The sequence below is a fragment of the Podarcis cretensis genome, assembly GCF_951804945.1.
Source record: "Podarcis cretensis genome assembly, chromosome: 7".
Classification (NCBI taxonomy): Eukaryota; Metazoa; Chordata; class Lepidosauria; order Squamata; family Lacertidae; genus Podarcis; species Podarcis cretensis.
The window spans coordinates 30,204,041-30,217,322 of record NC_137176.1 but is presented as its reverse complement, the minus strand read 5'-3'; the positions used below and the strand labels follow the sequence as shown (position 1 = coordinate 30,217,322).

At 43.2% G+C, this 13,282-nt stretch overlaps 1 long non-coding RNA gene across 2 annotated transcripts; it reads right to left on the bottom strand.

Moving 5' to 3' along the window:
• Positions 1-2,532: 2,532 nt before the first annotated feature.
• LOC307220937 lies at positions 2,533-12,810 on the bottom strand. 2 transcript variants are annotated; one of them, XR_013841161.1, is made up of 3 exons: positions 12,346-12,810; positions 12,008-12,260; positions 2,533-2,718 (listed from the first exon to the last, which is right to left on the bottom strand). It is a non-coding gene; the product is annotated as an uncharacterized lncRNA (long non-coding RNA). The 2 variants fall into 2 exon arrangements; XR_013841162.1 differs by having other exon boundaries at positions 12,040-12,260; positions 12,346-12,806.
• Between the last annotated feature and the right edge of the window lie 472 nt (positions 12,811-13,282).

The following is a 13,282-nucleotide window of genomic DNA, read 5'->3' as shown; positions in this document are numbered from 1 at the left end:
CACTGAGCCTCTGTATGGGAATGTGCAGATTCTGTTCAGCCCTTCAAGTTTGTTTTGAGTGGCTAAGTTAAGCATCCATTCATGGGTGGGTAGGAAAAGCCTGAGGCTACAGATTATCCTGATGTTTTCTAATTGGGACCAAGTTAAAATAGATCTAAATCCCTAGCGCAGACAAAATATGCTCTCATACTTAGTGTTGGATAATAATTATGGTTTCTCATAAAAGCTGCTAATGACAGCTTGCTGTTTTGTGACCCAAGGGAGCATCTACTTTGAGTTGTTTCATGCACACTGCCTAAACAGCTCCAAAGAGACCACCACAATGTTGGGCTGTCTCCTGGCACAGGGAAGTTCTTTTGCTCCATCTGCCTACTAGCATTAAAAAAGAAAGAGGAAAGCATGCAATACGAATGGACAGCCTCCCACCTGCTTTCGGCCAGCCTTCCTCCCTCTCCCTCAACCTCTTCCTCTAGTAATGTTTCTCACTTCCTTCAAATCCTTCTTTGGGACAAGTTGTGTGTTACTGGGATAATGTAGCACCCATTTCTGCCCTGGCATGGCTGGATGGCACTCAGTTCAGTTTGGTAATGTCTTTAGGAATGAATGGTGTCAATTAGCAACTGATCTGAATGCTGCTCAATCCAAACATGTCATTCCACTTAAGGCTTGGCAACAGTGAGATCAAAGCATGCCATCACTTATTTAAGGGAGTGGGTGGTGCTGTGGTCTAAACCACTGAGCCTCTTGGGCTTTCTGATTGGAAGGTTGGCGGTTCGAATCTGCACGACGGGGTGAGCTCCCGTTGCTCTGTTCCAGCTTCTGTCAACCTAGCAGTTCGAAAGCACACCAGTGCAAGTAGATAAATAGATACCACTGTGGCAGGAAGGTAAACGGCGTTTCCATGCACTCTGGCTTCTGTCACGGTGTTCCGTTGCACCAGGAGCGATTTAGTCATGCTGGTCACATGACCCGGAAAGCGAACAAACGCTGGCTTCCTCAACCTTAAAGGCAAGATGAGCTCCACACCCCATAGTCACCTTTGACCTGACTTAACCATCCAGAGTTCTTTTACCTTTACCTTTTACTTATTTAATAGTATATGCTGCCATCTGATAAAATATCAGGGTGTGATCGATGATAAAACAGCATTAAAAACAATACAAATAATAATTTTAGTGATTATTTCACCCAGTCTTTGTGGCTCCTTTCTCCAAATTCTACGGGAGCCCCTAAAAGGTGGTTTCCATGTGTTTCTGGTATCATATTGCTCAGCTTTCTCCACTTCCCCAAGAAATCAAATGTCTAGGGGCATTGCTACAGTTTTTCACTTCCTTAGGTTGGGAGTGCAATGGAGATGTCATATCTTTTAAATATCTGTTTTATGAGCATATAAGCAGAACAAAGTGATCTTTTGCAGCAGGCAGCAAAAAACACTGAGCCTGAGTCAGATCCCCGAAGCAATGGTGTGGACTTCCACAAATCTCTGGCTTCCAGGCCAGTTAAACTCCTTTCTTTATCTCTCTCTTTCTCTTTCCCTCCCTCCCTCCCTCCCTCCCTCCCTCTCCCCTCCCTCCCTTTCTCTCTTTGCCCAGGCGGGGGCGTGGCTGGCGCACATCCCGGGGGCATGGCACGCCGCCCACGGGGGCGTGGTGTGCACCCAGGGGGCATGGCATGCCACCCGCAGGGGTGTGGTGCACAGGGGGGGTGCGTGGCGCGTGGCCAGGGGCAGCCGCAATGCTACCCCCCTCTCTGATGGTGCCAGGGGTGGTGCGCTCCCCCCGCCCCTCTGTTCCTCCGCCAGTGCTGACATGAAATAGCATTTCATATTTGGCTGTTGACAGCCTCTGTGAATTTTTGTTTATTACCACCTGTCAAAATTTGCTAATAAACCTAAAGTGTTTGAATTCCTAATTTCCAACTACTTGTAGCAGCTGAATTCACAATGCTGAGCCAGTATATTTCACATTCCACCATTTTACAAAATGTGATTTCAGCTCTGTCCTGGTGGAAGTGGCCCATCCCTGGAGTACAGGTGTGTGAAAGCTTTGGCCCATCAAGTGTTACTGAACTACAACTCCCACCAGCCCCAGCCAGCATGACCAATGGCTAGGGATGACAGAAGTTGTAGTTCAGCAGTGTCTGGAAGTCCCAAGGTTGCCCATACCTGCTGTAGTATTTATTAACAAATGTGAATGTGTTGCAGATTTCCAATGCTTCTCCAGTGCCTGATTCAAGTGTTCATGAAACACATGGCCTCTGCCCCAGAAGCCATTTCCCCATGTTAGAGATGCATAGGGTTGCCAACAGTAATTATTATTATTATTATTATTATTATTATTATTATTATTATTATTTCTATATCCCGCCCATGTGTTTTAGGACCAGCTTTTTCTGGGTGTAGTCATATGGTACAATCACTGTACATAAAAAAAAGGTTGTAGGAACTAAATTTATGACTGCAATATCACATGCTTTCCTTGCCTTTCTGTTGATTTATTTTCAACTCTATCATTCCAGGAAGCTGTGTGGTGCAATAACCCCTATGTCTGTTGGTGGGGAACCCATAAAATAATTCACCACTACCGTATTTCCATTCTCGAATGGGTGGAGGGTGTTACTATAAATAGGTGGGGGAAAGCAACTTCTCTTATTTCTTACGTCCGTAGGTTTTATTGTCAAGCGATGAGGGGAAAACAGTGATGGATGTGGAGGACTTTCCTGTGAATAAAATGGAGAGAAAGATGGGGAGAAAGACAAATATAGAGAGAGATTGAACTCTTGAATTAAAACCATGTGATTTCGGCCTTACTTGAATCCACCATTATGAGAAAGCGTTCCAGGCCTATGTGACAGCAAATATATTCAAGAGGGAGCCTTTTAATCCCCTGAAAATATTTGCTCCAACTGCTATGATGGCCTTGGAAAGGCTGCAGTGGAAGCATCTCCTATGGCATGGGAGACTGATGGGGAATGAATAGAGTGTGCATGTATGCATGTATGCCCCACCCACTGCTGGCTCTAGCCACGCCCACTGGCATGTGACTCCTGCCTGCCCTTCCATCACTGCATGTGACCCTCGGGGGGGGGGGATTGTTGCTCACCCCCTCCTATGCAATTCTTCTGATCCCCTGTGGTTTCTCCCACAAATAAACCCTATAGAGTGGGTGGTGACTGTAGTTCAGACTTCGCCACAAGCATCATCAACATTACAAAGAGATAAAAGAACTTTATTATTACTATTACTATTATTTATTAAATTTGTATACCACCCTTCATCCACAGATCTTAGGGTGGTTCACAACATAAAATTACTATATAAAACCCACAAAATGCATAGTACCATTAAGAACAACAAACCAATAACCCCCCCTCCCACAACACATTTAAAAGGGTATCAGATGATAACCAGCCAAAGGTCTAGCTGAAGAGGAACATTTTTGTCTGGCACCTAAAGGCGCCAGGTGAACCTCCCTGGGGAAAGCATTCCACAAATGGGGGGCCACTGCAGAAAAGGCCTGCTCTCATGCCCTCCAACATTTCACCGATGAAAATAGAGACGTCCCATTCTATAATGATAATTTTACTATTTATACCCCACACATCTTATTAGGTTGCCCCAGTATTCTGGGCAGCTTCCAAAGTATATAAAAACATAATAAAACATTAAACATTTAAAAAACTGGTTTGCCTTCAGACTGCTCAGGGTTTGGATAACTCCATACCCTCCAACATTTCTCCAATGAAAATAGGGACATTCTAAGGAAATGCATCTTAAGACAGCATCTTAAAAAGCAGAGACATCACCTTGCCAACAAAGGTCCATATAGTGAAAGCTATGGTTTTCCCAGTAGTGATATATGGAAGTGAGATCTGGACCATAAAGAAGGCTGATCGCCAAAGAATTGATGCTTTTGAATTATGGTGCTGGAGGAGACTCTTGAGAGTCCCATGGACTGCAAGAAGATCAAACCTATCCATTCTTAAGGAAATCAGCCCTGAATGCTCACTGGAAGGACAGATCTTGAAGCTGAGGCTCCAATACTTTGGCCACGTCATGAGAAAAGATGACTCCCTGGAAAAGACCCTGATGTTGGGAAAGATTGAGGGCACAAGGAGAAGGGGACAACAGAGGATGAGATGGTTGGATAGTGTTCTTGAAGCTACCAGCATGAGTTTGAGCAAACTGTGGGAGGCAGTGTAAGACAGGAGTGCCTGGCGTGTTCTGGTCTATGGGGTCATGAAGAGTCGGACATGACTAAACAACAACAACAAGGAAATGCGGGACATTCTGGGATCAAATCAGAAACTGGGATGGCTTCTGTAAATTAGGGATGTCCCTGAAAAATAGGGATGCTTGGAGGGTCTGTATTCTTTGTTGCCACCCTCCAGACCTCTCAATGAGGAGGCACACGAGAAAGGGCTTCAGAGAATGATCTCAGGGTCTGCGTAGGTTCACTTTTCTGCTCTGTAATATAAGGAGGGGCATTCTAAAATCCCTAGCAGGTTTCCTATATTCTTTTGCAAAATCCTAGATCAATATTCTTTTCTATGGTGTTTGAAACAAGAATATCAGAACTAAGCAGCCAAGCCTCAGCAGAGAGTCAGAATGGTGTGACCGTGTTTGAGCACCAGAAAGGTCATGCTTTCATAGCATCGGTCACTTCCTTTCACAGTACAATATGATTGTGAATGTGGAGGAAAATGTTTATTATCCTGTTGTATATTCCCACCTCTTCCTCCCTCTTTTTCTCTTTGTGTGCTTTTTGAATATAGCATAAAGTAGCAAGGTAGAAAAGCCATAAATTAAAAAAAAGAGAGAGGAAGGGATCTGTTTCCTGCATTGTTAACTTTGAACTATGTGTCTGCTTCATAAAATGAATGTGCATTTCAGAAGCCCTGGGAAAAGGTCAGCAGATACTTCAGGGGTTGAAATGCTTATTTGCACTGAATCACTTTTTGCCGTATGTCGCTGCCTTTCGCTGAAGGGAGAGACAGGAAACTGTCTATATGGAAGATAAGAAAGTGGGAATAGGATGGAGCAGGTTACAGAGATTTTAGGGTGCAGAGATTCTGGAGCTTAAATATTACAGAACGTATTGAGGAAATATTTATAAGCAGGCTTGGAAGGTCAGAAGGTTTAGACTGAAGCTGCAATTTTATACACTCAATGGGGAGCAAGTTCCATTGCATTCTGTGCGACTACCTTTTGAAGTGAACAGGGATAGGATTGCACTGTTTATTTAGAACTTAAAACAATCCACTAAAGCACACTAAGCACTATTTAAAAAAAAGTTACCACCTACCACATCTAATGAGGCTAAGGAAGGCCTGAGTAGAAATTTACAACATACATAGAAAAGAACTATACACAAATAAAGACACTCGTGAGACTGAAATAGACCTCATAATCATTCGTTTTGGATTTAAGAATATTGAACAAATATATTACAACAATTGAAGGATGTATATTTAATGAAATTTTGAATAGTATTATTTCATAGTATTAGGTACACATAGAATGCAAACATGACAAATGCGTAAATATAAAGAAAATATAGAGAAACCAGAAGGAGGAGGGAGGGAAGTACAAACTTGTTTAGAATTAAAGTATTAAGGTTAAAAGGAATAAGGTATGTATTATGTATTATGATGGTGAGATTTGTAAAATCTGTAAAAACCAATAAAGATGACGCGGCAGCTAAAAAAGCCAATGCAATTCTGGGCTGCATCAATAGGAGTATAGCATCTAGATCAAGGGAAGTAATAGTGCCACTGTATTCTGCTCTGGTCAGACCTCACCTGGAGTACTGTGTCCAGTTCTGGGCACCACAGTTCAAGAAGGACACTGACAAACTGGAACGTGTCCAGAGGAGGGCAACCAAAATGGTCAAAGGCCTGGAAACGATGCCTTATGAGGAACGGCTAAGGGAGCTGGGCATGTTTAGCCTGGAGAAGAGGAGGTTAAGGGGTGATATGATAGCCATGTTCAAATATATAAAAGGATGTTACATAGAGGAGGGAGAAAGGTTGTTTTCTGCTGCTCCAGAGAAGCGGACACGGAGCAATGGCTCCAAACTACAAGAAAGAAGATTCCACCGAAACATTAGGAAGAACTTCCTGACAGTAAGAGCTGTTTGACAGTGGAATTTGCTGCCAAGGAGTGTGGTGGAGTCTCCTTCTTTGGAGGTCTTTAAGCAGAGGCTTGACAACCATATGTCAGGAGTGCTCTGATGGTGTTTCCTGCTTGGCAGGGGGTTGGACTCGATGGCCCTTGTGGTCTCTTCCAACTCTATGATTCTATGATTCTATTAATAATAATAAAAAGGAAGGCCTGAGTAAGCAGGTACGTTTTTAAAAATTGATGACATATCAGTTCTGTCAGCACCTACTGGATTTCCAGGAGGGGACTGTACCACAAGGTAGGTGCTGCCACATAGAGAGTAAGATCTGTGCTTTTACTATGTATGCTTTTATATAAGAATTTGTGGAATTTGGAAGTACAAGATGCTGGTCAGCAACATATTTTGTTTTATATTATGGCTTACTATATATTCATAATATTGTTCTTTATATTTTCTTATTGATGTTGATTTATCATAGATTAATTTGGTGTGGTAATAAATGCTGTCATGTAAATATTAATAACTCCACAATTTGTTGAACATAAGTATGCACTTTATCATTACCTATTAATGTAATTTTGAAAAAAATGATTATTATTATTTTTAAAAGAATCATAGAAAGGCAGCCTGGATAGTTATCATGACAATTTTATCTTCCTACCTTAATGTTGCGGCCATTTTTGAGAATACTGTATAAGATAACCTATTTAACAAACAAAAGTTGCCATATATTTGGAGGGGGGGGAGGTGATCCATAATAGTATTTTTTTCTCCATTACAGTAACACAGTAGAGAAAAGGTGGGATATAAATGTAATAAAAATAATATGTAATTAAACAACCTGCAGCTAACACTACTATTACTCCTATTATAACTTTCTTCTCATACTGATCAACTTTTTTTTTACTTAAATGGGAGTAAGAGAATTTCATTCTAATAATGACAGTCTCTCTCTCTCTCCCTCTCCACACACACACACACACTTCATGCAAAAAATTGCAGAATAAGAATTTTTTTAAAGTCCAAAAGTTGCTAGGAAAATAATTGCCTCGATGCCGTGAGTCGTGTTCTTGTGCCATGAAAAGAGCTGCAAGGTTCAGCCATTTCGATCCCCTTCTTATTTACTGCAGTTGTTTTCAACCAGTGTGCCGTGGCACCCTGGGGTGCCTTGAGTGATGGTCAGGGGTGCCACACTGGCCTCTGTCCCTCTTTCCTTCCCTCCCTCCTCTGATGCCCTCTTGCATCTCTGCCTCCCAAAGGCTTGCACAGCTGTTTGTTGCAACAGCCCTGGCTACAAGCTCCCCAGGCAAATGCTGCCTCTGGGGCTGGATAGGGGGTGCTTGCCAGGCCCCTGTGGGGCAATGTGAGGAGGCACCTCTCTTTGGGGCAAGGGGGGGGCAGCTCAGAGACCAGGGTGTTCAAAAAAGGGTGAGAGGCTGCCAGCTCTGTAGGCAAGGGGTGACATAACTAGGCTCCTGAGTGCCACAGAAAGAATGCAGTTGGTCAAGGGAGCCATGGACTCAAAAAGGTTGAAAACCTCTGATTTACTGAAACACTTCGGTGAAGCTGTTATTATGATAAATAGTACCACTAGATTGCACGATTGCCTTCTATTGGGGCAGTTCCCAAGGGGCTCTGCCATTAGAGAATGAGAATGAAAAGTCTGCAATGGTGGCATTGTCAAGCATGAAAGCTAAATGAGGTCAGCCAATGAAGCAGCAACAGGGATCTTTGGGAGGATGAGTGATCATCACTAACCATATGAATGGGAAGCAGATAGAAAACGACAAGCCTGACCTTTCTGTCATACCCCGAAACAGCCATACACATAGAAAAGCATGGTCACCAGAGGAGAAAAAAGTTATACACCATTGTAACTCCAAGGTCATTAAACACAGACAAACACAAAACAAAAGTGCTTATAAGTATCTCTTCTCTACCAAATGGAGAGTAAAGCAAAGATTTACTCAGGGCTGGTCCAAGACATTTTGCTGCCTGAAGTGAAGAAAAAGATAGAAGATGGTGCCTCCCCCCCCCCCCCCCGCAGTTCTCATGTACAAAAGCCTGCCAGGCTACAGTTGAATTTTGCTTTGACACTGACAATGAGATTATATCCTCCGCCCAGCTTAGGAGGCACAGGCCAGGTGCATGGCACACACAACTCGGTCAGCTCCTTGCACCTCAGTATCTGCTGCCTGAGACAGCTGCTTCACCCTGACTCATGATAGGACTGGCCAGATGCACCTTCCCCTTCAGGGAGTTTTGGAATCTGAAAGATGTCCTAAATGACATTGCTGTTGCTGTGAAAATGGACCGATACTCGTGGCCACCTATCACATGGAAATAATAGGAGGTGACATCCCTGAGTGGTCTCTATCTGCTAGCACAGAGCTGTGTTATTGTCATACCATATTAAGTTAAATTTGCAACTCTTGAACCTTCACATATGACACACCATTATCTGCCTTCCATTGGGCAAAATACTCCTGCAACTCTACAAATCTATGATTCTAACAAAAATAAATGTTTATAACATTTCTGTGATTCTGACCCAAAGTCACAAGTAGCAATCAAATACTCATATCAGAGTTAACTGCACTTTTTCAACCTTTGTGACTTCTTTCCTTTTCTCTCTCCTTATTTACTAAATCTTCAGCTTGCATGTATTCTTGGTTGAAGAAATTTGGGATACAGTTTTCAAGTGGTATTCTCAGGTACAGTGATACCTCGGGTTAAGTACTTAATTATTCCAGAGGTCCGTTCTTAACCTGAAACTGTACTTAACCTGAAGCACCACTTTAGCTAATGGGGTCTCCTGCTGCTGCCGGAGCACGATTTCTGTTCTCATCCTGAAGCAAAGTTCTTAACCTGAGGTACTATTTCTGGGTTAGCGGAGTCTGTAACCTGAAGCATCTGTAACCTGAAGCGTACGTAACCCAAGGTACCACTGTATAGTAATCCCTCATTTTACTGGGGGTGGTAGCTCCAAGGGTTATGCATATACATGGAAATTGTGTATAGTCAGACCCTTGGAGTCGTCCCACAGGTAGCAGGTGAGTGCCAAAAGCTTAAAACAGGTATAGGCAAACTCGGCCCTCCAGATGTTTTGAGACAACAATTCCCATCATCCTTGACCACTGGCCCTGTTAGCTAGGGATGATAGGAGTTGTAGTCCCATAACATCTAGAAGGCCAAGTTTGCCCATGCCTGGCTTAAAAGCTCTTTTCATGCTACGTCCACTTGGCTTGCCTTCTGGGCAAGGCTTCCTCACTGCATCGGCTCTGGAAGGCTAGGGGTGATTGCACAGGGTCTCAAAGGAACTTGGATTGTTCCATTATGAGATCTCACAAGAGTATCCCAGAGCCTTCCAGAGCTGGTGCTTGCCCGGCAAGCAAGTGGGAGATCTTGAAAGTTCTTTTCACACTGAGTAACCCCAAGAGGACTCTGCACAAAAACAGCTTTTAAGCTCTTCTCTCCACCTTGCTTGGGATTTGACTTGAGCCATTTCAGCTCACCTTAAACTGCATATGGTTGGAATCATGCAAGTCAAATGTGCTTAAGATGAGGGATTACTGTACAGTGAATATTTACGGTGGATATTTTCTCAGTCAATCTCCTTACAGTGTAAGGCTTACATTAGGCGTAATAACCTAATCTGGATCAGGAGAACAGTGCTAGGTCAGGGCCTTGTGGCTGCTTTTTCTTCCAAATAATAGTGATAGTGTTAGTTACCACTCTTTTAAAAGTGTGATTAACGTAACATGTAGTTTGGACCTGAGGATTCTCTGTTCAAACCAGAGCCGGGCCTTCCAGAGAGATGACCACTTCAGGTAGCAGATACTGAGGGATGTGGAGTGGACAAGGCTCTGTGTGCTATATGACCAGCCCATCTCTGCACTCCCTAAGCTAGCCTGCTGCCCTCAGGTGCAGTGGAGGACACAACTCCATTGTCAGTGTTGAAATAAGACTCAGTTGCTAGTCTGGTCAGCATTTGTGTGTGGAATGTGAAGAAGTGCCACCTTGTCCTTTGCCTCAGGCAACAAAATGTCTTGAACTGGCCCAGTGGTGGCTGGAGTCCAATGAGACTGGTAGGGTGGCATGCAGGGAGCTGAAACAGTAGATGGAACCAGAGCCAATAACAGGCAGAACCAACTAATTCTGGTTTTGTCACCATCCTCCTGCCTGCTGAGTTCTACAAGGGCAACATCAAGACTAAGGAGGAGGACACTAGCAGACGGTGTTGCCCCTTGTCTGGTTGTAAGAAAGATAGTGGGCAGGTGGGGGCTGGCTGAGGGCAGACCAAGGTTGGTGGGGCAGTGCCCTGTTTGCTCTAATGGACCACCCTCCAAGAAGAGTTCCCCAGCCCCTCTTGAAGAACTACAGTTCCCAGGGCTCCCTGTGGCCGAAGTGAACCTGTTTTCAGTGATTTTATTCTAAAGAAAATATGCAGAAAGTAGACAGAGCTCCAAGGACAATTAGCTCCCATAGTAGCAGGGGCAGATGGGAGTTGGAGTCCAACAACACTTGGAGGGGCCCCAGCTTGGGGAAAGCATGGAATTAAAAAAAAAATAACATTTGTCTGTGACTTTTAGAAAGCGAGATGTGACTGAGTGAGAGACAGATGGTGACATCTTTAAGAGTAAGCTACGTTTCTGCTGTTGCCAATGCAGGAATGGGGGGCCTTTTTATGCACCATCTCCAGTGAATCTAGATGGTTGAAAATGTTTCAGTGATACTGAAGCTGCAACTTTGACCTGAGGCATTAAAAAAACAAACAAACAGCAGATGGAAACAACCCACAATCTTCTCAGAAAGGCATATTCCAATTAATCCACAGTCATCACACATACAAATGTTTCTCAGAAAACTCCCCCCCCCCCCAGTTTCTGATTCTATTTTGGGTTTCAGAAACTCTTTTGGGTTTCTTTTGTGCCTTTTCCCCAAAGTCTGAACTCCTCCACTTTTTCATGCTGTCATTTTACAAAATGCTTAAATCCTTTCTGGGATGGAAAGCTAGAGTCTGGCTCCAGCAGATGTTTTGTTTCCAGATCCATTTAAAACACACACACACACACACACACACACACACACCCCTACCTCTTTGGGATTCTGATTTTAGCGACTTTTAATGGAATTGTTTCTGTGCTTCTTCCCCTTTGTGATGTCGGATTTTCAGTGTGTGTGTGTGTGTGTGTGTGTGTGTTTCTCTGTGTTACAATCAGTGATACATAATAGCAAGGCTGCCCCTTAAATATTTGCCTGCAAAAATGTGGCCTGTGCTTGAAAAAGTGGTTTGGCACCAAGCAGACATTTCTCAATATCCATTTACCAGATGGATCAACTTGTTCAATGCAACAGAAAAAGTTAGTAAACTGTGTGGAATGCTCTTAAAATACATTGCATTGTTTACTAGATTCCTCGTTAACCGTATGTCTTATGGCATTTTATAATAAAGTATTCTTTAAAATATTTTTGTTTTAGTCTGTAATATTTCCTAACAATAACAAAAAGAGCTGCAAATGCATTTCTACAATATCACTATGGAAAAATGTGCTCAAGTGTTTCCATAAATCAAATGTAGCACTTTGGCATTAGCTCTGAGGCAGTAAATTTAGAAAATTAGGACCAGATGAGTTTAAAATAGAAACTTACATAACTTTTCACCGAGATACATTTTTATATATTTGTGTGTGTGTGTGTGTGTGTGAGAGAGAGAGAGAGAGAGAGAGAGAATGTGTGTGCTTAGAATTAATCATATTTTACTTTCACTAAAATATTTTGGAAACTATCTGAATCCTATTTGATCATTAAGGAGAATCTTCTAGGATTTCTTTGGCCCACCAGGTAACGGGCACCAACACAAAGATCAAATTGTTCAAACTTACATTAAATCGTTTTATAAGCAAATAATGCATACATTGCCCATCTTTTTCTCGAAGAAAACAAAACAAAGTTCCAGTTGAAAAATAGACTGGTGTTTTGTGGTTTGCAACAGTGGGAGATGGATCTCTGCTACTGACGTACAGTCCATCTGGAAGTTTGAATCTGAAGCTTTTGAACTTGACTCTGTGGAGTTACACTGCTGTCTCCCTTTCACCTCCATTTTCCTGGAAGCAGCAGCAGAAAGTGCAGACCTAACTGGTTCCCAGAAGAAACAAAACAATCATCCATTTCCTTTCCAGCACACCAGAGCCCACCTATGAAGCAAGGTGAGGTGACCAACCTCAGGCAGCAGAATCCACAAGGACAGCAGATCCCAAACTAGATCTTTATTCCTCCCTTGTTCTTGATGTTCCTCCCAACATTCCTCTGTTTCCAACTAGTCTCTGACACCAACTGCCTCTCTCTTCTGGAATCCTTCCCACAGTTCTATCTAGAGATCTCAGGAATTGAAACTAGGACCTTTGGCACGCAAGGCCTTGTCCTCTGCTACTGAGCTATTGTCCTTCTCGGTGAGCTACGGTGAGCATTGAAGGACAATTCTATCAAATGGTATTAGCCATGAGACTTCCTTGTTCCCAGGTAGAGCTCCTCTGAGTACCAGGTGCTGGAGGCAACCACAGGGATGGCCATCACCATTATCCTCTCCCCATAAACTTCCAGAGGGACTTGGCTGGCAGATATTGGAAGCTTGAATGTGGACTTTGACTGTCTCCCACAAGGCAGGTCTTCTATTCCCATTCTAATTCATTCCTGGTTGTGGGCGTTCACCATTTCTACTTCTTTTTTAACCGTGGGTGTTTCAAAAAAAAACGCCTCCACCCAAAAGTAGTCAAACAGAGCATGAATCGAGTCTTTTCATGCATTGTTCCACAAGGACTGTATCACAGTAGCCCCATTGTTCTGCCCTTTTAGAAGTCAGATTTCCCAATGATTTGGATGGTGATGGAGGAAATTAGGATGCTCTCCCCAGGGTGGACAAGGGGGAGAGAGGGAAGCCTGGGGAAGGGGCAAGGAAAATAATACATTGGGGGCTGCATCAAAGGTACACGCGACTAAAGAGACACTAAAAAATGCTACATGTTTTTGAGACTATTGCTCCGCTTCTGTTGTGGGCACAAATATCACTCTTTCTTTTCCTCTGGCACAAGTGGGAGGTTTGGCATTCTCAGTTTGACTGCTGGAGCACATCTACAAGGAAGAAGCATTCAGCACAGAAG